The 26,021-nt window shown below is 38.3% G+C and overlaps 1 long non-coding RNA gene across 1 annotated transcript; it reads left to right on the top strand.

The window, feature by feature from the left end:
• Nucleotides 1–461: 461 nt before the first annotated feature.
• On the top strand, nucleotides 462–25,779 carry LOC123383767. The gene is made up of 4 exons (XR_006593947.1): nucleotides 462–935; nucleotides 19,745–19,860; nucleotides 19,993–20,077; nucleotides 25,203–25,779. It is a non-coding gene; the product is annotated as an uncharacterized LOC123383767 (long non-coding RNA).
• Nucleotides 25,780–26,021: the final 242 nt, after the last annotated feature.

Genomic DNA, 26,021 nt, shown 5'->3' with positions numbered 1-26,021 from the left:
TTTTTATTCAATGTTTAGTTCTTTGAGCTCCAAATAGAGGAAATCTGACTAGTTTGCAGCCCTTCTTGTACCTGAAAACAAACAAAAACTTAAGACTTCATTTGACCTACCTCTACTTTTACTCTTATCCTCCAGCTAATGAACAGTAACAATGCTTCCCATGGAACTGTATTATGGCTACTCAACTGCCAAGAAAAAACTGAATTCACCCACTATCTTTGATAAGTATGATCACTGAGGGACACAGAACCATTTCCAGTCTCTGCCTCTCCCAGTCCCCATCTCCTGGAAGTGGCAATCCAGAAAAATCATTCCTTAGAGAAGGTTCCCTGGATTTTATAAGAAAGGAAATGATCAGCTCCTTTCAGGTTGTCCAAGGTTGAGAGAAAGACACCTCTCTTCTTCCCATGCCACTCTACTCCACCTCTGATATTTCCACATTCTAATCCTTGCAGCTTGAGAATATGTCACAGTACATGGTGAAAGGGACTTTGTGCATAGAATTAACTTTACAGACTTGAAATTAGAGACATTGTATTAGATTATCCAGATGGATTCAATATAAACATGTGGGCCCTTTAAAGTAGAATACAAAGGCAATAAAGTCTATGAGGGAGATGCAATGATGAAAGATAAGGCAGGAGAGATTCCAAGTTTAGGCAGGACTCTACCAGCCATTTCTAGCTTTGAGGATGGAGGAAGGAGGCCATGAACCAATGAGCCAGGGCAGCCTTGACAAGCTGTGGGATCAACTCACAGCTGACAGCAAAGAAAGAGATAGCTCAGCTCCATAACCACAAAGAACCAAGTTCTACCAACAACCTGAATGTACATAAAACACCTTCTCCTCTAGAGCTTCCAGAAAGAAATACATTCCTGGTGACACCTTGACTTTAGCCAGTGAGCCCAGTACTGGACTTCTGACCTACAGAATGGTAAGAAAAGAAATGTGTGTTATTTTAAACCATTAACTTTGTAGTAATTTGTCATAGCAGCAATAGAAAACTAATCCATGGTCTCTAAGAGGCAGATTCTTAGGTAGAAGACACTTGGTGACATTCAGAAAAGCATGGCACTGAAAAAGTAAGCAAGCACATTGGGGTTGCATCTTCTGCCTATTTCCTTTTGCCAATTCAGCTATTTTGCTATATAAGTTTTGGGGTAAAGGAAAGAGAGAGGAAGGGAGGGAGGGAAAGTGGTAGGAAGGGAAGGGAAGAGAGGACACAAGAGAGATTGAGAAGGAAAGAACAGTATCCACAGATACCATGGTCTTGAAATGCCACCATTTTACTCAGTGAGCACACACCCCAGAGGAAACCTGAGTCTGATGTTCTCCACTGAGTCTCAGGTCCTATGCAACTTTCACAGTATCAGCATCTTGTTACATTGAGAGTGAGTCAGAAGAGTGAATCTAGCATTTAATAAAACTTATTTTTCATGGAAAAAAAATGGCCCTCAAGTACAAGCCAGGCCCATCAGCCGGCAATCAGTTAAAGAAAACATGATTCATTCCAATACTTACGGAAGAGCTTCCTGTTCTTGGCTACATACTGCTTACATTGTTCTCTTACAGGGCACCTCACAAAAGAATGTGAAAGGGTAACTGTCGAATAAATTTTTGCCTTAAAACCTAACCTCGAGTAATAGTGATTCTAGGCTAAAGATAAAGGATGTGGTAGAACAGTATTTCTTATTCACAGAAATCATCAATAATGAACTGTGATTTGAACAAAAATTCAATTATTGCTGTTAGAGCTAAATAGAGATACAGCTGAGTGGTTCACCAGCTTCCAAGAGTGATTCTTGACCTGGATAGCCCCCTTTCAAATTAATTCTCAGTGACCTCTGACTCACAGGCCACGGGCACCAAAGTCTGACCATACCAAGGCTAGCCGGTGGCAGCTCTGAAGCATCTCTTACACTTGATCCCCTTCTACTCCATCTCAAGCACATTCTCCTAATGCCTGACCACACTATTGCCCAAAATGGCCTCAGTAAGCTGTGAACTAATAAATAATTAAAGTGGATATTTAACAGAAAATTTTCAAGGAATTAAAAGGCTCTAATATGCAAAGGAGTTTTCCTTTCAACTGTGAAATTCTCAGCCACTCTGACAAGCAGAAGGAGTTATTTTAGAACAGTCTACAAATCATGTAATCATAATGCTTTGTGTTGAGGTACAAGATCATAATGATCATGGGAAAGATCTCAAAGACGTTGAGAAGATTGTGACCCAGCCTTTTTAATTTACTGCTGGGAAAACATAGGTTTGACTGAAGATGTTCAGATGACTCACCCCTTTATGAGTTAGTGATTTTACCAGCAGCTTCTAGCATTCCAATCCATACATTCATTCATTGGTTCATTCATTCATTCATTCATTCATTCAGCAGGTATTTAATAAGCACCTGCCAAGCATTGGTTTAGGTACTGAGAATTGAGTCATAACAAAGTACAGGGAAGTGAGATTCTTTTGAGATATGTTTTGAGATAATTTCCCAGTGTTCTTTTTAACATGGCTTTTAATTACCTCTCCATTTCTCCACTGAATTATTTATATATCTAACTATACTTTCTCAAACACTCCCTTCCCAGGGGTCACCCAGACTCCCACCAAGAAATTTATGTCTTTGTACTAGTCTCATTTTCATAACCTGACATAAGCAGCCCATAATGCACATTAATCTCTAAGCATAAAACAAAATTCAGCAAATATTACAGAGTACTTGGCACATAAGAGCATGAATGCAAGAGCTGGTGATCATAAAACAAGGCATAAAATGGAGTCCCTTTCTTCAAGAAAGAATCTACTAAGGAGCACAAAATGAGCATCTTTGAAATGGATCACAGAAAGATATTTGGATATCCAAATAAGAAAACATAGTTCCTAAGCAAAATAAATGGTAACTCAGAGGCTTCCTGGAAAGGGTGGCTGATGAGGTCAATTTTTATAATTGTTAGACTAGAACTATCCAAGAATGGATATGTGAGAAATTTCCAGAAAGAATAGTTTAAGAAAAATCAGTGGTGATGTAGAAAAGCCTCAGACACATTTGTGAATAACAAATAGATGGGTTTGTCTCTATAAGGGACTGAGCTATATTTGGAGTTGGGGTGAAAGGTATATAATTATTCAAATTTGAGTAGAGAAGGCTTTCCTAAGTTAGAATTGCTAGCTAGAAAACAAACTCTTGGTTCTTGCTCCCACTCCCTTAATATTTGTTGCTCTCATCACACCTAAGCCAGGTGAACTCTTCCTCTTTGGGCAAAATTTCCTCCCTCAACCTGAAAGCCTTTTCCTTGACCATAAGGGCTTCCTTAAGTCATATGGACATCACAAACTTTCTGTAGATCTAATAAACACCATCTTTTGTACTTATAGCCACATTATTTCAAATGTGTGCAAATATTTTATATTTAATATGTGGAATTCATAGTATTCCTAGTGTGATTTTTTTCTTTGGTGATACTTTGGTGATACCAAAGGATTATTACCACAGGGTTGGGCTGTTGGGAGACTCTCTAAAATTGTGACAATGTTAACTGCTCTGTCACCACAACTGACAGCTCTTGGTTTCAGAATTACCAAGGAATCACTGTAGTTTCTATGGATTTAAAAAATAGTTAATTTTGCCTTTTTAGGAAAAATGTCAGACTTATTAAAAAATCATTTAACTTCCTCAGATCCTAAGGATCATGATCCTCATGTTCAAAGGCCGGTAAAAGGCCAGTCCATACATTGCAAAGTATGTATTTAAAGCCAACAAACATTGAAGTATAGAATGGTGTTGAGTTTTGCTTTATTTGCCTTCTTTAAGCTTAACTACATGACTAATTTTATTGCTTTATGCCCCTAACAGAAGATGCTCTAGCTGAAAGTCTTCTCTAGGCACCACGAGTCTACTAAAAAATTAGTATCTTATAATCTCTACCTATAGCCAGCCACCCCAAATGGTACTCATGCCGCTGATAGTGTAGTTCCTGCTTTTCAAACCTTATTAGAAGAATGATGGGTGGCTCAGTCGGTTAAGCGGCCGACTTTGCTCAGGTCATGATCTTGCAGTCCGTGAGTTTGAGCCCCGAGCCGGGCTCTGTGCTGACAGCTCAGAGCCTAGAGCCTGTTTCAGATTCTGTGTCTCCCTCTCTCTGACCCTCCCCTGTTCATGCTCTGTCTCTCCCTGTCTCAAAAATAAATAAGATGTTAAAAAAAAAAAGAAGAATGGTAGGTCTTTATGATTCAAAGACATATTAAGTTGATCAGGTTTCTGAGAGAATGAGCATAGTAGATTTTACCATACTAGATTTTAGTATATCTTATATTTGCTCCATCTGGTCAACCTAGGAAAACATTGGTTTCTGAAAAATGGGTCATAACATTTTATTTTTCTATTTTTTTTTAACTAAAATCTATCTTTTTATTTTATTTTTTTTTTATTTACATCCAAGCTAGTTAGCATATAGTGCAACAATGATTTCAGGAGTGGATTCCTTAAAGCCCCTTACCATTTAGCTCATCCCTCCTCCCACAGTCCCTTTAGAAACCCTGTTTGTTCTCCATATTTAAGAGTCTCTTATGTTTTGTCCCCCTCCCTGTTTTTATATTATTTTTGCTCCCCTTCCCTTGCGTTCATCTGTTTTGTGTCTTAAAGTCCTATGAGTGAAATCATAGGATATTTGTCATTCTCTGACTAATTTCGCTTAGCATAATACCCTCTAGTTCCATTCACGTAGTTGCAAATGGCAAAATTTCATTATTTTTGATTGCCGAGTAATACTCCATTGTATGTATGTGTGTGTGTGTATGCGCGCGCGCGCGCGCACACACACACACACACACACACACACACACACCACATCTTCTTTATCCATTCATCCATCAATGGATGTTTGGGCTCTTTCCATACTTTGGCTATTATTTATAATGCTGCTATAAACATTGGGGTGCATGTGTCCCTTTGAAACAGCACACCTAGGGGCGCCTGGGTGGCGCAGTCGGTTAAGCGTCCGACTTCAGCCAGGTCACGATCTCGCGGTCCGGGAGTTCGAGCCCCGCGTCAGGCTCTGGACTGATGGCTCAGAGCCTGGAGCCTGTTTCCGATTCTGTGTCTCCCTCTCTCTCTGCGCCTCCCCCGTTCATGCTCTGTCTCTCTCTGTCCCAAAAATAAATAAAACGTTGAAAAAAAAAAAAAAAACAGCACACCTATATCCCTTGGATAAAAACCTAGTAGTGCAATTGCTTAGTGACAGGGTAGTTCTATTTTTAATTTTTTGAGGAACCTCTATACTGTTTTCCACAGTGGCTGCCCCAGTTTGCATTCCCACCAGCAGTGCAACAGAGATCCTCTTTCTCCGCATCCTCGCCAACATCTGTTGTTGCACGAGTTGTTAATGTTAGCCATTCTGACAGGTGTGAGGTGGTATCTCATTGTGGTTTTGATTTGTATTTCCCTGATGATGAGTGATGTGGAGCATTTTTTCATATGTCAGTTGGCCATCTGGATGTCTTCTTTGGAGAAGTATCTATTCATGTCTTTTGCCCATTTCTTCACAGGATTATTTGTTTTTTGGGCATTGAGTTTGATAAGTTCTTTATAGATTTTGGATACTAACCCTTTATCTTACATGTCATTTGCAAGTATCTTCTCCCATTCTGTGGGTTGCCTTTTAGTTTTGCTGATTGTTTCCTTTTTGATTTTGATGAGGTCCCAATAGTTCATTTTTGCTTTTGTTTCCCTTGCCTCTGGAGACGTGTTGGGTAAGAAGTTACTGTGGCTGAGGTCAAAGAGGTTTTTGCCTGCTTTTTCCTTGAGGCTTTTGATGGCTTCCTGTCTTACATTGAGGTCTTTCATCCATTTTGAATTTATTTTTCTGTATGGTGTAAGAAAGTGGTCCAGTTTCATTCTTCTGCATGTCACTGTCCAGTTTTCCCAGCACCACTTGAAGAGACTGTCTTCATTCCACTGAATATTCCTTCCATCTCTGTCAAAGATTAGTTGGCCATATGTTTGTGGGTCCATTTCTGGGTTCTCTATTCTGTTCCATTGATCTGAGTATTGGTTTTTGTGCCAAGAGTCTTAACATTTTAAAAGATTGGGAATAACTGTTTTTGTTCCTTATCATTTGGTTTACTTCCTTTAGGTAAGGCTAGTTTAGAAGTTATCCTCAGAGAAAGACAGAGTAACAAATTCTAGCTCCAAGGAGAGATTTCCTGCCAATTTAAATTCCCCCCTCCGGTTGTCTGGGAAACATCCCACCTAAGCTCCTCACAGGTGAGATCAGCTTCATGGGCTTGCATATGACTCAGTACTTAGGAGGATGCCCCTCTTAGTTTAACATTCTACTGTCATTGTCTTGAGATTCTTAATGATTTTTTAATTAGGAGACTTGATTTCATTTTGCACTGAGCCCCACAAATTATGTAGTCAAGCTGCTCAGAGAAACATTGTATCAGAATGCTTTTGGCTGCAAATAAACCCAACTAAAATTGACTTAACCCATGAGAATTCCTGGGCTAGCCCAGGACTGCTATAACTTCACAATATCACTAACCAGGCACAAAAACAGTTATAAAAGCTTTTGGGTCCCTGTGTTCTTTTTTCAGTCATTCTGATAAGGACCTTATGTGAAAATTTCTCTCCAAGGAGGTAAACACAACAGTATTTTAAAGACATGACCAATGTAGTATATAGTTAAATCGGATGACAGAGTTTTCTATGATGTTAAGGATGAGATACAGAACAGAGATCTAGACCTTGCACGCTATTTCAAATTTATGAGACATATGAACTGTCTATATTATTGACCATGTTCATGTATATTAATTACACAGACCCCTGCATAGATTAAAGTTATCTCACATGCACCAACAAACCCATACCACTCTTTTATGTTGACGTATTTTTTAAAGTAATTTACCCTGAGTACAAAATACAATATTCCTTTTAAGAGTAAAGGAATCCCACTCAGCTATTTTCATCCCTTATCACCCAGGATTTGAATACATTTTCCTTACCAACTCATTTACTGGTAACATTTGCCCCAGCAACTAGAACAGAAGTCAAATTCTCTGAAACACCTATCCGTAAGAGAAGTGTAAACAAAATGAAAGTTTTAGTAGAAAAGGGGTGGAATAGCAATGGTTATAGGAATAATAATCCATAGTAACCTTGTTCTGAAATCCTTTCCATCAGTGGAAAACTATCTTACCAAAAATAACTCAAATCCGGATAGTCTTGCTCTACCAAAACATATTGTAAGAGTAAATCTGGATACAAATGATAGTTGTCTTACACAATGTAGCAGGGAGATTGTGTAAGTAAGATTGAGAGATAAAGTAGGGAAGATATGCTATAGACAGACTATCAAGGAGTTTGGGTGCTAGTCTTTACATTTTAGGTAATTATACCAAAGCAAAATGGCAGAAGGTTTGAAAGCACAAATCACTTATCAGGTATGTAGACCTGAAAAAGTCATTTAAATTTTCAGATCATCAGTTTTCTCATCTACATAGTATAGATCATAGGAGTAGCTGCCAACACAGATGAATGTAACTACTGAATGAAACAATGAACACACCACACTCAGCACAGGTAAGCATTCAATTAATGTGCCCCTGATGAGGTAAATGTCAATGGTTCTAAAAACAGCCATTTAAAAACCAGTGCAAAGATATCCTGTGATAGCTGATTGGGAGCTAAGACTGCTTTCATTTCAGTAGAAACACTCACCCAGGGCCTATGGTAAAGCCATCCTGAAAGAAGAGTGTGTGCCCAGGTGTGTGGGAAAATGTGTGTGGGGAGGGTAGTGATAGGCCTTTCTTGCTCGTCACTGAGAACAATATAGTGAGATACAAACTAAACTGTTATTTTCAAATTGTTCCCTATGCAGGGGCACATGGGTGGCTCAGTTGGTTAAGCATCTGACTCACGTTAAGCATCATGATCTCATAGTTCATGAGTTCCAGCCCCACATCAGGCTCTGTGCTAACAGCTCAGAGCCTGGAGCCTGCTTTGGATTCTGTGTCTTCCTTTCTCTGCCCCTCCCCCACTTGTGCTTTGTCTCTCTCTTTTTCAAAAAAAATGAATAAACATTAAAAAATTTAAAAAAATTCGCTATGCAATATTAGATTAATGGGCTGAAAAATGCCCAGTTCAAAGGCTTGACCTTTACACAGAAAATACTAACTTTGTATCTGAAACAAATTTCTCCATAAACAGGGGCTAAAAAAAAATCATCAAACCATGTATAACTCTTCTTTTTAAAAATCATCTTGGCATTTTTCCCTCTGATTCCTCATACTTAAGAATTTGCCAAGGCAGGGGTTTTTTTGTTTTGTTTTGTTTTTGTCATATTCAAAAAATCCAGTAAATAGGGGTCTATCACCAAAACAAAGTGATCTTAATTATATTCATTCAAACAAGGCCACTATAATTCTCTATTTATTGCAACATGAAAAATTCCCAGAAGATAATCAATAAATTATGTTTTCCTTTTAGAAAATTCTAGACAATTCACCAGTGTTTTCCAATACACTATTTGGAAGGCAATTTCTGATTCAGGCTAATCAGACAGTCTTCTAATGAAATTTTAGACAAGACTGAACTCCAAATTCTATACTTAGAAAACATTTGGGGTCAATGCATTTGAGTGCTGGTAGAACAGTACAAAAATAAGACCTGTGGAAAAAGCAGGTGGCTCTACAACAGTTCAACAAGCCACACAAAACTGAAATTAAACAGTCTATGATTTGGTTGAATTACTTTTGCCTTTTATTCTCTACCCAGTATAAGGAGGACCAATAATCAATTTTTCAGCAGGGGCAAAAACAATAAATGGCAATAAATTATCAAAGATATAACACACTCATGTTCACACACATATTTAGAAGCATATAAACACAGAATTTTCTTTTTCTGAAATATTAACTGATGCAGTATTTTGATCTTGTATTATCTTATGCACAAGAGCCCTTCCTCCACTCAGCCAGATAGGGCTAACATCAGTATTCCTTGTTTCAAGGAAGGGAAGGATAAGCAGAGCAACAAAATCTCTCTTCTTAGCAGAGACCATGGATTGGACATGTAATGAGTCAGAGCAAGGCTTGTAGCCACCTACAGATAAATAATGATTCTCTAGGTAGAGAGGGCTGGGAGAGAATGCACAAGGGAGAGAAACAAGTTTAGAACCAAAGAATGTTTGTGTCATCTAGGCTGAGCCTCATGGACAGAAGACTGTCCAACATGTGTAAGGAATATTTTGTAGATGTTATAACGATACTTTTTTTGCATTTATGAAAACCAATGTCTAGGCATAAACCAACCATTATGGAAAATATGTGATGTCAGAAGAAATTTTTTATAGTTTTTGAACTATATGGAGTGTTGTCCCTGGATCTGCAGGTCCAAAAGACAGAGAAAAGAGGAAGGTGGCTTACACACTGAGGTATCTCCAAGACAATTTCTGCACAGTTTCCCAAAATGAGTCTGTCTTTGACTACCCAAGTCTAAACATAACATGAACTCAGTGAATATCCTTAGTTGGACAATTGGATAGGTGAATGAATCAATGAATTAGTTATTTTCAGCATTTCTTTTTTTTTTTTTCTTTTTTTTTTCTAATTGGGAGACACTATACTACCGTGATTGAAAGTCTGGATTCTGGGTTAATCCTGAGTTTACATTTATAATCTTCTGCTAATTATATGATCTTAGGTAAATCTTATAATGATTTAAACCACTTCCTTATCTGAGAAGTGGTGACACTTCTTTTGTTGGGAGGATTACATAAAAGAATATATTAAATGCACTGTGCCAGGCACATAGTGCCTATTAAAAATGGTAGCTACCCACAATGATGATTGCAGTTATTATTCTTGTTGAAATACTTTGGCATCAACAAAAGTACAAATTAGTCAGTTTAGTCAAGTCAGAGCAGAAGATAAAGCTAAAAAAAGTGCACGCAGAGTAGTTCAAATCCCCAGTCCTTTACCTGCAAGTTAAATTTGGTCCCAAATTCAATTTACTGCAGTCTCATTTGTTCTGGGCAATGTAGCAAGAACAGAGGATGAATAAATCGTGGGTCTGTCCTCTGGAGTTCACATTGAAGTAGGAGGGGTAAGACACCCACAGAGAGCATTAAAATAACTTTCTGTGTGTCTGTGCTAAACGGAAAGCTATTAAAAAGTAATAGTAAGTGAACAAGAAGCTGAGAGAAAGAAGTAATCAGTGTGAGCAAGCACACTCGGAGAAGACTTAGGGAAGATGGCCGACATGAGTTCGGCTGTAAATACATTGTAGACATTTTCAACATGAAGAAGAGGGGAAAGACTGATCACGGAAATTTTCTGGAGAATCAGCTGAGAAGCAAAGTGAAGATGAGTGTCCTATCCATATCTTCTTGACACCTACCATTACCATGCAAACATGCTTTTAACCGCCAGCCCCTGTGATTCTGTGCCTTGAGAATTCTGTGCCATCAGTGCAGCCAGAAATACTGTAAGATTAATACCCATCCCAGGTAACGCTCAACCTATCATGGCTGATGAATAAATAACCCAACTCCCTTGTCCCTCTAACTCCCAAGATGTCCCCAGCAGGATTATGTGCTAGTTGCCAACAGGCATAAGTGTGCTATAGAACAAAACACCCTTTATTGGCTTCCTTCTCTGCTCTTACTTCTCCACTCCCCTATGGTCATTACTTGAAATCATTTTCTAAATAAACGATCTGTGTGTGAATCCTTACATCAAAACAAACCAAGACTGGCAAGATGATAGCGTTCACAGTTGAGTTCAGCACAGATTTCTTAAGCACTTCGTATGTGCCTACACTACACTACACTACACTACACTACACTACACTACACTACACTCTGTGGATTCAGAGATGTAGCAGAGGCACACCCTGACTATATGGAGTTTACAGTCTGGATGGAAATATGAAGTACACTAAAAATAAGCTTTTTTAGTTTCAACTAGATCATAAGGTCCTTCAGGAGTTAGATCATGTTTGATATAACATTATAGTTCCCTCAATAATTAGTATAATGAAGTGTACAGCATAGGGGAGGTGCTCACCTATTTACTGAACAAAAAAGCATAATGACAATACAATGTATTTTAAAGGCTCTATAAGTCTTCAAGTGCTTTACAAAAATTATCTCATTTGATCCTCACTGAAATCCTACTAGATAAGAATCATTTGCCCACTGAACAGAATAAGAAATTGAGGCTCAGAAAAGTTTTATCATTAGCTGTTAGGCCACTGAGGTGGGGTCTGACACAATGCTTAGTGATTCCACAATTACTGACTTCATATAGCTATGTCACCCTGGACCTTTCTCCCTTATATCCATGCATGCAGGTTGTAATTAGGGAGAAATCCAAGAAGAGAAATCCATCTTCATGTCATCAGGAGCTGGGCCAATCATGCAACCAAAACATGGCTATTAATTTTCTTCAAACATTCCCCGTCCTCTAACAATCAGAATATGTGTTTCATTGGTTGTAATCCTGACTTTACCAGGGAAGATGCAGCTACAAGGAAAGTAGACTTTCATTCCTCCATATGATTATAGAAAATAAGAAGCCAAGAAAGACACTGGGTTGAGTATCTGATCCCATCATCTCAATTTAAGGATAATAGAGGTCCCAGCGAGGTCATGTGAATGCCCAAGCTCACAACTGCTCTCCTCTAATAGGCCAAGGCAGGCAACTCCTTCAGGCGAGAAAGGCAAATGCCAGCATTTTGGCTCCTCATAGCCACAAAGAAGGCAAGGAGATGGAGAATTTAGCCTCACACATCACCTCGGGCAATGCTTCTCAAACTACCTACAAGGGACGGGCAACAGTTTCTGTTTAATCCCCAATCTACTGCTGACCAATACCTCTGTAAAAGACAGGAAGTATAAATTACTAGATGTTGCTCTAAATATTTCTAAACATTTACTTTTGATTTCTGTACGCATCTTGTCATGGCCCAGTAACAGTTTGTGGTTTGGCATTGGCCCTCTGACTACATACACTTTGAATAGCATAATACAGAGGGCAAGGAAAGCAGAGGGGGTACACAAAAGATGGTATGTGTACTGGGTACTGGCTCAGTTTTTCAAGATTTGGTTTGGTTTCCCTCCCTTGTTCTTCCAATACAATCCTTCCATCAGCAATGCTTCCATGTGTCACCTATGACCTCCCACCTTACATGGGACCTTACACTGTATCTTTCATGCCCAGAATTCATTCCTCAAAGTTCCTCACACGTGGATCTGCCCTCACCATCCCTCAACAAAACTGGTCCTGGTGCACATCTAAGCTAGGCTCTATTCTCTGCTAGAAAGAAGGCAATCCTGGGGGCAGTGTCCAAAATAGGGTACTTATATCCTGTGGGGTATGCAGAATGATCCACTGTGGAATACAGCAAGCAAATATAGTTACTGTTTCTACTAGCTTTTTCTGCAATCCTTTTAAAATGTCTACTTTAAGGTAATATTTATAATGTACTTATTATATCAGCATAGTCCATAAAATAAACAAACAAAAATGTCACCTACATCAGGGGAGACAGCTCTTTTTTTCCCCAGACCACAATGCCCAATGGAAAAAAAAAAGTTTTTTTTTTTAACTTTAATGTATCCAAGATTCACTGGAATACTTTTAAAAAAAAAAAAACATTCCAAATTCCCTGTAGATTCTGGTTCACTGGGTCTTCGGTAGGATCTGGAATATGGATTTTTAAGAATCATCATCCCCCAACCCAACTATAATATTTATGTCACTGTCCCAGGATCACCATGAAAACCTCTCTGCACATAAAAAAGTAGGACACTTTGTTAGAAGAAATTGATACAATTTTTGTGAGATTTTAGTTGATGACAATTTATGAGTAAGAACAGAGTGCTGATAATTTTTTTTTAACAGTGACATTTTAAAGTAATTAATTCCTACACTTGAAAACAAGGTCACTGTCTCTAAAACTTGATGTTTGTTAAGATTCCAAAAGTAGAAATTAAGGGAGAGAAAGTCCTTTATTCTGGAAAATGCAAACATCAAAGGGAACATTCTGTTCTTTTTGGATGAATCCAAATGAATGTCATACTGACTTGCAGAAAAACTATTAAAACATGATACAACTAAAGAATCCAAAGCATGTTTTGACAGATGTGGGGCTCAGTTGACAGCAAACCAGGCCATTCTTGACACACTCAGGATTTGGAGAAGGGGTTTATTTTCCAAAATGAGCTACGTATTTGGAAGACTCAACTTTGGCAATGAAAACTAGAAGAAAGCTAACTAATGGGATTGGCATGACATCCTGAATGTTTGGTAGATGAGAATTCCTGCAAGAGGAAGGTCAAGCAAGGGACAGTAGATGTGGTGGTCATTTAAGGGTATTCCTGGAGCACTTGGGTGGCTCAGTCAGTTAAGCATTCCAGTCTTGATTTCAGCTCAGGTCATAACCTCAAGGTTGGTGGGATTGAGCCTCCAGTCAGGCTCTGTGCTGGCAGTGTAGAGCCTACTTAGGATTCTAACTCTCTCTCTGCCCCTGCCCCGCTTGTACTCTGTCTCTCAAAATAAATACGCATTAAAAATAAAAAAAAGTAAGGGTGTTCTACAATAGAGAGAAGGCCTTCAATCAATGGGCCAAGGTTAGAAAAACACTCGTGGACTCTTAATTGAACTGGTGGGGGCAAGGCAGCTTCTACATACTCAGTTCATGAGATACAGGGGAGATTATCAAAGCAAGGACTCTAGGACAGCAAAGAAAGTCTACAGATGGAAACAAGATTACAAATAAGAGAGCATCTCAGTTGCTTAGTTTGGAAAATCCAATTAGATATCCCATCCCATGATGGCCTAGATTTCTCTGTGGGAGTTAACTTCATTGCTTTATCAAACATGTACTTGCCACTCAGGGCCATATGCCACACTCCAGGAAAATGCCAGAAAAGTCTCTGCCTCAGCCTTCTTGCAGCATCCATTTTAGTGCGGGGGAGAGATTTAATCAATAGCCATATGATTTAATCAATAGGCAAATGCAAAACTTCAAGTATATATAAAGTACTCCTGGAGGAGAGTGCGATGGAGAGGATTCCAGTCTGGCAATTGATGGCTAAGCTAAGATCTAAATGTGAATAGGAGGGGCAACTGGGTAGCTCAGTCAGTTAAGCAACAGACTCTTGATATCAGCTCAGGTCATGATCTCAAGGTTTGTGAGATCAAATCCAGCATTGGGCTCTGCACTGACAGCACAGAGCCTGCTTGGGATTCTATCTCTCCCTGTCTCTCTCTCTCTGCCCCTCCCCCAACTTGTTCTCTTGTTCTCTCTCAAAATATATAAACTTCAAAAAAATAAAGGTGAATAGAAGTAAGCTGGGTGAAGATCAGAGGAAAGAGCATTCCAGGCAAAGGGAACAGCAGATTCAAAGGCTCAACATTAGGATGGAAGCTTGCATGACTGTAAAATGGGGTATAAGAAGCCCAGTGAGAAAAGTGGTTGAAGAAATTAGTTTCTGAACTTTATTCAAAGTGAAATGGGAAGACCTGGAAACATTTTAGGCAAAGGAAATAACAAGAGGGAATTCTAGATTTCAAAGTATCCCTCAGGATTTAGTGTGAGAATAGCTTAGAGAGAGGCACAGATGGATGAGAGTAATCAGATGGTTATGAGAGCAGCCCTGCTGCAGAATAATGGTGGTTTGGACTAAGGAAGTCACAAAGAACATAAAACTCTAAGAGAGAATTGAAAGATAAACAGAACTTGTCACATGAAAGCAGGGATAGCAGAACAGAAATTCACCCACATTAAATGTTTTTCTCAATAACTCATTATTTTAGTTAAAACATTTTCTTTTTTAATATACTTAGACATATATATTTATTTACTGCATATAATAAATGGATGGATTGATGGATGGATGGAAGGAAGGATGGAAGGATGAATGGATGAATAGATGGAAAGAAGGAACAGATTCAGATATCAAGATGGGACAGATCCTATACTTGGTTCAAGTGAAGTGCTGCTGGTTGCATTAACCAAAAATGTCAAGGTAACCAAAAAAATGCGCTGTCAGGAAAAAAAAGATTTTAACTTTTTTTCTGAAAGAAATGAAAATCTTAATTAAAAAATTATCAGAAGCCTGGTAATTCCAAACTGCACTAAAAATTTTATGCATTTACTGGCATTTTTTGGGCATGACACAGAGCCAAGAGGTCAAAATCCAAAAATTAATATGGATCTCACATTAAAAAGGGAGGAGATGATGTATAACATATAAATAGTCTCCATAATAGAAATCTATTCAGGTTTAATGCGGTCATTTCTATTTGTCCTGGATTTTCCATTAGGACTGTCTCTTTCATTAAGTCAATGACAAGGCATCCTTACCTTGCCTTGGTGATTTCTCTCCAGCTGATTGTCCTACTAGGTACCCTGGTAGAGCTTGAGTCCCTCAAACAATGATGATCATGTTAGACTTCCAGGGCATACAACCCTGAAGCAAACTCCCTTCATTAACTCTTCACTTCGAGAAGACATAAAAGTAAATGAGTGATTAATTATTTATTGGTCTAATCTACAACTTGAAAATTTATCAGAAGATAACTCAGTCTGTAAATGGTAAATGAATTTTGAAAAGTTAAGGCTCCCTTTCTTACTCATTCCTTCAACAAATGGTTATATGAGATGGACATTATACCACGACAAGGGTGATATGGCAGTAAACACATGAAGAAAAAATGAAACAAGATATTTGAATCATTACAAATTGAGGAATTCAGCCATTGATATAAATAGTAAAGAAAGACCTTGGGGCGCCTGGGTGGCGCAGTCGGTTAAGCGTCCGACTTCAGCCAGGTCACGATCTCGCGGTCCGTGAGTTCGAGCCCCGCGTCGGGCTCTGGGCTGATGGCTCAGAGCCTGGAGCCTGTTTCCAATTCTGTGTCTCCCTCTCTCTCTGGCCCTCCCCCGTTCATGCTCTGTCTCTCTCTGTCCCAAAAATAAATAAACGTTGAAAAAAAAAAATTAAAAAAAAAAAAAAAAAAAAAGAAAGACCTCAAGGATAAGCCTATGACACTTTTCTTGAAGGGCAAATCTGGCAATTTATGATGTGGTAGAATTAATCAAGCTTCCATATCACAGCAAGGACACCATGTTTAAGTCAAAATAAAAGTTATAATGACACACAGACAATAAGAAGGTAAACTGATCAACATCTCATGTCATTCATTTGTTCATTATTCACTGAAACCTTGTTAATCATACGTGCTTGATGTTGACAATTGTATGATGCACTAGGATAGGTTTTGAACAGAATAGTCATTGTGGGGAGGAAGAAAAGCAAACATTAAATAAAGTGTCTTACAAATAACCATCTAACTTCAATGGTGTTAAGTTCCACGAGGGAAGGTACAATGTGATCGAAAGGGACGGCAGCAGGATGGAAAGGGCAGGCATAGAAAAGGACGAGTAGGAACAAAGAGGTGGAAAATAACAGAAGGTAAAGCACATACAGAGACCCTGAGGAGAGAACTTGGAAAAGGAGAAGGTCCAGCATGTGAAATACAGTCAAGATGAAGACAGTCATAAGATGAAGCTACAGAAAAAGTTAGGCTTGAGAGTATAAGCTTTGCAGAAGAGGCTAGAGATTTTGAATTTTTATCAGAAGAGCAAAAGAAAGCTAATAGTTTAAGTAATTTCATAACACTACTTAGATATTTCTAGTTGGTGTCCAGTAAAAGTTCAAAAAAAAAAAAAAAAAGAAAAAAGGAAACACTGTAAACATTCTAATTTGAGTAAATTAAAACTATACTACTAGAGCAATTACATTTTATAATTTGCTTATGGGAATCAGAAAAAAAATAAGATGCTATTGGTCATTTTCTTTTTATAATCCTGCTCTATTGCCTTCTACAAATGCAATGCTGTAGGTCAAAAAGAAAGTCTGAAAAGCCCAAAAAGCAAAAACACAAGAAATAACAAGAGTTGGTGAGGATGTGGAGAAAAATGAAACCTCATGCACCATTGGTGGAAATGAAAACTGGGTCAGCCACTGTAGAAAAGAACATGGAGGTTCCCTAAAAAATTAAGAATAGAATTACCGTATGATCTTATAGTTCCACTTAAGGTATTTACCTTAAGACTACAAAAATGCTAATTTGAAAAGATATATGCAGCATAAATGCAAAAGGTTATTGCAGCATTATTTACAATAGCCAAATTATGGAAGCATCCCAAGCACCTAGCAGTAGATGAATAGATTTAAGAAGATGTGGTAGACATATACAATGGAATATTACTCAGCCATAAAAAGGGATAAAATCTTGACATCTGCAACAACATGGAATAGGTCTAGAGAGTATAAAGCTAAGCATAATAAGTCAGGCAGAGAAAGACAAATACTATATTATTTCACTCACATTGGAATTTAAGAAACAAGAAAAAGAGAGATAAAAAACCATACTCTTAACTAGAGAGAACAAACTGACAGGAGCAGCACGTGGGGGGATAGGTGAAATAGCTGAAGGTGATCAAGAGTATAGTTTAATGATGGGCACTGAGTAATGTATATAATTTGTGGATCACTATATTGTACCCTTGAAATTAGTATAACATTGTATGTTAATATACTGCAATTAAAGTTTTTTTCAAATCTGAATAACCCTGTTTGTAGCAAAGACTTCAAGTTCATCTAATTTATGTCTGTGCCTTTGAAAGACCATGACAAGAGTATTCCTGAAAATAAAATAGCTTGATAAAGGACAGCTATGTCTTTCTTCAGGCTTAAAAATAAGTTGAGGAGTGCTTTACTTCAAATTTCCCATACACAATGAGAAAAGAATTCTACTGATATGCCATTTTCATCCTAATAATTGGGTTTTTCTAGTGAAGCAAAGATTTTGGAAGAGTAAACACTGTGATCCATCAGAAAATTTGTACTTACTGCTCATAGAAAACATTTAAACATTTTAACTTGGCCAAGAAAAGAAATAATTTTACTTTTCATTAAACTTGTTTGTGGGGAAATACAAAATTCTCAGCTTCAAAACTGCTTTTCATTTCCCCCAGTAAACCTTACCCTTGCCAAATTGTTTTACAATAATTGCAGCTTTTTGAATGGTTTTTCAACAGCTCTCAAAGATTCATTTTCCTATGAGCATTCCTATTACAGTAGTTGAAAAACAACATTAGTTTGGATGGGTCTGAACACAAATAAGCCTGTGGTATAGAAATAGCGTTAATTTTCTTTAATCCCCAGAAGGCAGACAACCATTTCCATGAAACTCCCACATGCACAATTTTCCAAGTCTGTGGGATTAAGATCATTATCCTATTAAAAAAAAACACATCCTCCCTGTCCACTGCTATATAATTAAAGAGCAAATGCTTCCAGCCAATCTATCCCCATGTAACACTTAGCTCAAGCTGTTGGTATCTCGCCCACATCCTGCTGGCACTTTCTCTTCCCCAACTTGTGGACAGCTTCTAAATGCATGTGGTCATAACTGTAAGCCTGAGGGCTTTCCTTGGCTGTAGAAAGATGCTCAACCTTTACAGGGAGGAGAAAGAAAATCTGGGAAGCTTATGACCCCAGGAAAGGCCTTCAACCAATGGCACACAGGAGTTGATGGTATCCTTGCCCTTCACATGGAACAACTTTGAGACACAATCCACACAATGCCCCAGGGGACCCACAGCAATCCCCTGCTTATCAATTGACCTCGAAGTGACTTCCTTCTGATCCCTGAGTCACTTCACATTCCCATTATGGTGCTTCCTGGTTTACCTCACAATTAAACCACTTGATTTCCTATCATAGTTTCCAATCTTAGATTGTGTGAATTGGCCTGAGGTAAATACATTGTCTCAATATGTTCCAAGGTATCATTTTTATTCCCAAACTATCTTTAGTATTTATGAAAAAAATAATGACCTCTAAATTTGCACAGGTAATGTCCTCAAATATAGTAAATGGCAAAATACTTTTTGGATGCCAACAATAAATGTCAGGTCCTGGGAATAAAACTGCGAACAAGGTACTCTTCATGAAGAATATATCCTCCAGCCCATGATAATTAATCTTAGATTTCTCTTCTGAGGGGAAATGTCCTGCATTTTGCCTTCTAAAATTCCACATTAAGGTCTCACATCCTTTCATGAAAGACTCTAAACCAGTGCTAACTACCCTTATTTGGTATTATAAACTCTGATAAAAATCTAATGATAGTCTTTCAGAAAAGTCCATATATACAGGTGCACATATATAATACATAAAATTCCAGAGATCTCTCAGTCTTCTAAAACCTTTTACATGAATCTATTTAGAGATCTGTGGACCCAGGTAAAAACTTGTGCTCTATACCATGGCTGTTCAATGGAAATACATTCCAAGACAGATATAATCTTAAATTTCTGGGAGTCACATTTTAAAGTGATTTAAGCTTAATATTCTATTTTATTTAACCCAGTATGTCTAAACTCTTATGATTTTAAATGTAATATAATTAATATAAATGGAATCAATATAAATGAAATCAATATAAATTATTAATAAGCTATTTCACATTATTTTTTTAATTCAAAGTCTTCAAATTCTGGTATGTATTTGACACAGCACATTTCAATTCAGACAAGCCACATTCAAACTGCTCAGTAACCACACAGACCTAGAGGCTACCATATTGGGCAGTGCAGCTCTAAAGTAAGAAGTCATGGAAGTTTGTTTTCCTGACCTTCCTCGTTTCCCTTTATAGGGCCCTTCTGCCCTTAGGGCATCATCTCAGTATGGAATACTTTGCATCTCCTCACCCTGTATCAAGTCAAAAATTATCTTCTTGTCTTTCCCTTTCCTGCTACAAAATGCTTCTAGGTAAGTCTCCTGTTGCAAAGATTTAAAAACACATTCATGCTTTAGTGTTAAGAGTTGACAAACTTTAGGATAGGAAATGCAAATTATCTTCCATTGAAATTCCAACTCTGACGATATTCTTCTCATTTCCAGAGTTGAAAAAGGTTCTGAGGCTGCATTGAGACTCAGTGGAAAGAGATGTTATGATCAACAGCCAATGTTGTCCATTGGTACACAGGTGGGTGGAGTGCATATAAGCTATGTATTTCCTGATAAAACGTATTTATAACTTAGCAGATATTTCTTAAATTACTTTTAAAAAGTACTCTTCAGTGGAAAATTTCAGGCATGTGCAGCTAACCATCACTGAATTGTGCTTTAATTTCTAAGGTCGATGTTTTAAGAGATTTGTAGGATATACAACATGTTAAAATATATTAATATGAATGTAAATATAGATATAGATACAGATATAGCATCTTCAGAAGGAGGATAAGCTAATTTATGACACAAATAAGAATTTGGGGAGGAAAAACAGAAGCTAAAAAAAGCTCTGTGGACATGTTTTTAAGCTAGCAAGAATCAGCAATACCATACGGAACTATTCTCTGACCACGTTTTTTGGGCTGTTATGATATGGACCTCATCCATCCATCCATTCTTTGATTTTCATGACAACTTTGTAAAGTAGACTGGAAAGGAGAAATTGTCCAGTGGCCAGATGAAGACCCTGTGGAATGAGGAAATAATTAGTACTCCCAATTGTAAGAGTATTCATGACCACTGGGGGAATTCTTTTCACTAGCTTCTGCTAACACTTCTATCACAGTCTCTTCTCGTAGAATGGCAGATACTGCCCACTTATGGGAAGCTATCCTGTCTACTTTGGTTTATAAGTGTCTGGAGTTAGAAACCCTCTAAGTGGCCTTTTGTTCTCAAGACCAGAATGAGGTACTTAACCGGTTCCATAGTAATTAAATCCTACTCATAATTTCCCCTTCATGCACCAAGGGGATACATTCAGGCACCCTCCTCCCCTGCCCTGCACAGACTATCAACAAATTTTCTCTTTTACTGTATTTCCAGCCCTTTCCTAAGGTTGTGCCAATGAGAAATGGGTGGAAAGAAAGGCTTTGAGCTTAAAGGACTAGAAATATTTACTTCCTGCAGAGCTAACTATATGTCATTCGACATAACAGAGCAGCAAGCAGAACCCAGATGTCAGCTTGGTTCACCCAATCCTCCACAACTGAAATAAAATTAAAGTTCCATCTAATGAGTGATAGATGGAAATTCATAATGCTCTGGAAATTTAGGAGGTGGTGTGTACATTTCTTCTAACCACCTCTGGTGGCAAATTCCTGATTCTAAGGAATTAGTTTATAGGCCTCTTTAATGCAGTGATTTTGCTCTGAGACTCTCCATAATGGATATTGATAGGGGAGCATAAGGCAAGCTGACAGGCCACAAACACCCACCCTCACCCCCAGGTGGGATATGTGTGATATTCCTTGGGCACTCCTGGCTGCCAAAGAACAAAGAAAAGGGGAAAAACAAAGGGTTAACTGATAGAGATCATAGTCCTAAAGGACCCGGCTCTCGATCTATTTACAGATATCTTAGTAGATTACAAGAAATATATTATTGAGATTACTCAATAGCCCAATCTCCAGAAACCTGTAGACTCAGTTTCCTGGAGCCCCAACACCACCCCTCCATAGTGATGTGGGTAACAAAGGCAGAAGGAAATGGCAGATAGAACTAAATTTCCTTATAACCTGCAGCCCAATGACAAATACTTGAGGCTGGCAGAGTAAAACATTTCTCCAGTACCTCCCTCCTGTCTTAATGCTAACACTTTGCTAGAGGGAAAACAACCTTAGGATGACAGTAGCTAGGCCTCCACCATCCTAGGAGTCTTCTTTAGCATATGAAAATATCACTGGAAACTTCCCCTAGACTTTACTTCCCCCAACTCTGATAGTATATAACCAGTCTCTCCTCACGGTCCCAGGTCCTGTCCCGTGCTTTAATAAAATCACCTTTTTGCACCAAAGACGTCTTTAAGAATTCTTTCCTGGCTGTCAGCTCAGGACCCCATGAACCCCACTATCACCCAAAAAAAACTTCATCAGATATCACCCCCTATTTTCTTTACTCCCCCAAATCCACTAGCACTGGACTATGTACATAGCTTATAAAGGGATGGGTGGTAAGGCAGCAGGAGGGAAAAAAACATAGGTTTGCATTACAGCAAATACCTTAGAAATGCATGCATGATATCCCTGTTTGGGAGAAAATGGTACAAAACTCCAGCAGCGATTTTGTTTGATCCTCTGTGTTGCTTGGTCCCATCTCTCCTTTCTGCATATTCCTAATTTCTTCTCCCTTGCTCTATGTACCATTGTTTAAATATCCATAAGTTTATTATGCAAGACAGTTGAACTACTTCTTTGTTTCAAGATCTCTTTACAGACTATGAGCTAGTCCTTCCACAACCAGATGAAACATCTGATCAGTCTATCCTATATCTCTTTCTAAACAGGTAAAGTTCCTTCCTGGTCTCAACTGCTTAAATAACAGGAAAATGTATTTATTTTCACCTTGTCTTTGAATAGGTTCCCAAAAGTAGATCTTGGGATAAAGATTTATGTGCAAGTAATTTCGTAATAAATAATTTCCAGGGAAAATAAAGAGTTTCCAGGGGAGCCTAGCAGGCATGACCAGAAGGGGAAGAAGCCAAACCAAAGTGAGATCTCATGCAAAATCTTTCAAAGGCAATGTTCATCCTGATTCCATAGGGAACTTTGAATTGTGAACTGTGCCTAAGAGTTGTCCATGTCAGGGGGCACCTGTGAGTCATTTGCTAAGGGCCACCCAGGCAGCTCCCAGGCATATGAGGGCAGACTGGCTCAAGGAGTCTCAGGGAAGCCTTCCAAAGATACGCTGTGGGTGCTCATTGTCAGAATCAAAATCATACAGGAAAGAGCACACAAAAATGTTAAACATGAATTCAATGGTTTCTAAGCAGAATACCACCAATGCACATGACACCCAGCTTCATAAGAAATTTTTAAGTAGTTGAAATTTTCTTCCCATCTCATGCCTCCATGTTTTCAATACACTGCCATCCACAGACCTACGTGCCACAGTACCCCTCTTTCCACTTCCTCTTCCAGAAAAATTTACCAATCCAATGTCACATAACCTCACGATCTTGATGTGTCCTAAGCGGTGGGTAGCTAATTTGATTTTCAAGTCCATGTACCTGAATATTAACATGCGATGTACCCCAGGTAACATTCATACTTTGATTAATGCCTATCTTAGAAACTGTAGTCTAAGGAAATGATTCACTAAAATAGCATCAAATCATATACAATGTAGTACAAAAGGTAAGAAATAGTTTTGAGTACATAGACTTTTCTAAAGGTTTCTTTGAAATAAGTGAATCCTTTCCACCGAGAGCTAGTCCTTAGTACAGTTAAAAAAAAAAAAAAAAGAGAGAAATAGCCATTTAGGATGGCTTACTACATGCCAAGCACAATGCTAAGATAATTGTCTGTCACTGAATCCTCTCCTTATCACGTAAGTATTGCTATCCTAATTTATGGAGAGTGAGTGAAACTGTGGCTTAGAAAGATGAAAGAGCTTGCCAAAGAGTAAGTGCTAAAAAGCAGCAGACTTAGCATTTGAACCCCAATGCGTATAAAAACAAAGACTTCCTTCTTCACAATGCTGTCTTGCCCTCAACAGATATGTTTTTCTCAAAACCACAGAACAAATCAATAACCAGATATTAGGAGTAATGGAAGAAGTGAAATCTGGCACTGTAAGTTGTTTATGGAAACCCTAATGGAAAACTCAAATTTGAGCTTTTTAATTAAATATAAATGTGCATCTGTGTTGTGCAGTGCTCTTTTACTTGCTTGCTCTCCTCTCTCACACACCTCTACTCTTTACCTCCATCCCCTGGGAATACAAGATCAATTCAGAAGACATAGGTTCAAAATAACCTTAAGAACACTTTGTAAGCTGCTAGTTCTCTACGCTAAGAGAAACTAAAGAAAATGAGAAAATAACCAACTTCTCCTTATTTTTTTAAAGTCTGAATCAAAGAAAAATTTACTGAATCTCTGCAGCTTACAGAGAACTGTGAGCCACTTGCCTGTTTTAAGTATCTTTCCACTATATAAATTCTCAGAACACAGGGTTTCTCAAAAAAAAAAAAAAAAAGTCCATAAAATATTACAAAGCACAGAAGAATTGAGATGTAATGTTTGTTGCCGCTGGACAATTGACAGCTGCAAAATGATATATAGAAAATGAAAAATGATTTCCAGAGCCTTCTAAAATGATACTGAAATGATAAATGCTTAATAAAAATCACATCAATGTTAAAGAAAGTGACTACTGCTAGTTGACCTTTTACCTCAAACTGCACTATTTTTAATAATGTTTAAAACATTTCAAAGGGAGCACTACAATATATTTTATTTTATGGCCTTTAATACTTTTCATGAGAACCTTTCATGTTGATGAATGGCAAAAGAAGAAAATACAGAAACTGATTCTAGTATTGTAATGACACCTCCATGTGCATGAACTATGAGACACCATCAGTATTATGCAGTTGCAGGCTGCTATTTCCCTCCATTAGAATTTTAGGGAGGGGGGCGCCTGGGTGGCTCAGTCGGTTAAGCATCCGACTTTGGCTCAGGTCATGATCTCACGGTTCGTGGGTTCGAGCCCCTCATCAGGCTCTGTGCTGACAGCTTGGAGCCTGGAGCCTGCTTCTGATTCTGTGTCTCCCTCTCCCTCTCTGCCCCTCCCCTGCTCACGCTCTGTCTCTCTCTGTCTCTCAAAAATAAATAAATGTAAAAGAAAGAAAAAGAAAGAAAGAAAGAAAGAAAGAAAGAAAGAAAGAAAGAAAGAAAGAAAGAAAGAAAGAAAGAAAGAAAGAAAGAAAAAGAAAGAAAGAAAGAAAGAAAGAATTTTAGGGGGATTAAGAAACAAAAAGTAAATGTGAAAATACACTTCATGGTTTTTAAGACCTAGAAATAGCTGTTCAAACTCTACTTCTTCTACATGAGCAAAACCTTCTGATTGTTTAAAGCTAATTGGGACCTCTCTATGTAATATTTATTTTCTCATAGGAAAATATAACCTGATGTCCAAAACACTAAGGGAGATATAAATGGTCATGTTCCTTAAACTTAGATGTAACTTGAAAACTATGAAAGGCTGAAAGAATGTATTAGGGGATAAGGAACAGGGAAGAAGGAGGGTAGATTTAGATCTTTCTGTATTTTAACAAGCATAAGCTGGGGTTTTCCCAACAACTATATCCACCTGTGTTCCAGGTACTCTGAGTGCATAAAAATCACTCTCAAATGGCACCATGTTATAAAGCAACCATTTATGACGTTCATGAGTTCTGAAGATCAGGAATTCTGATAGAAAATGATAAGAAAATGGCTGTCTCTGCTGCATCTGCCTCAAGCGGAAGACTTTACATCTGAGAGGTAGCAGTCAGCAAACTTTTCTGCAAAGAGGTAGACAGTGTTTTCGGTTTTGTGGGCCATAAATATGCTCTCTGTCATGAGTACTCTATTCTGCTGCTTTAGAGTAGAAGCAGCAATTAATAATGCATAAATGAAAGCATGGGATTGTATCCCAATAAAACTTTATTTATAAAAACAAAGAGCTGGCTGGATTTGGCTCCCTGAGACCCCTGAAGGCTCACTGACTTGCGTGTCAGGAGACTGATGAGAGCTGTCGACTAGAGGACTCAGTTCTTCTACATGTGAATCACTTCACGTAGTTTTGCTCTATCTGGGATAATTCAGGCTTCCTCTCAGCATGGAGGCTGGGATCCAAGGATGTGAATATTGAGAGAAAATGAAGGAGAGAGAGTGGACCACATGGAAGCCATATAACAGGTATCATGAGGCATGACCTTCACTGCATTCTATTCCTTGACTCAGTCACAAAATCCCACAGACTTTAAAGGAGAGGGGAGGGACGCTTGGGTTGCTCAGTTAGTTAAGTGCCTGATTCTTGGTTTCAGCTCAGGTCATGATCTCATGGTTCACGGGTTCAAGCCCCACATCGGGCTCTGCCCTGATGGTGCAGAGTCTGCTTTCAATTCTCTCCCTCTCTGCCTCTTTCTCAAATAAACA

This window comes from Felis catus, chromosome A2 (genome assembly GCF_018350175.1).
Source record: "Felis catus isolate Fca126 chromosome A2, F.catus_Fca126_mat1.0, whole genome shotgun sequence".
NCBI classification, from domain to species: domain Eukaryota; kingdom Metazoa; phylum Chordata; class Mammalia; order Carnivora; family Felidae; genus Felis; species Felis catus.
Note: the sequence above shows the minus strand (reverse complement) of the source record. Positions and strands in the feature narration are given on the sequence as shown.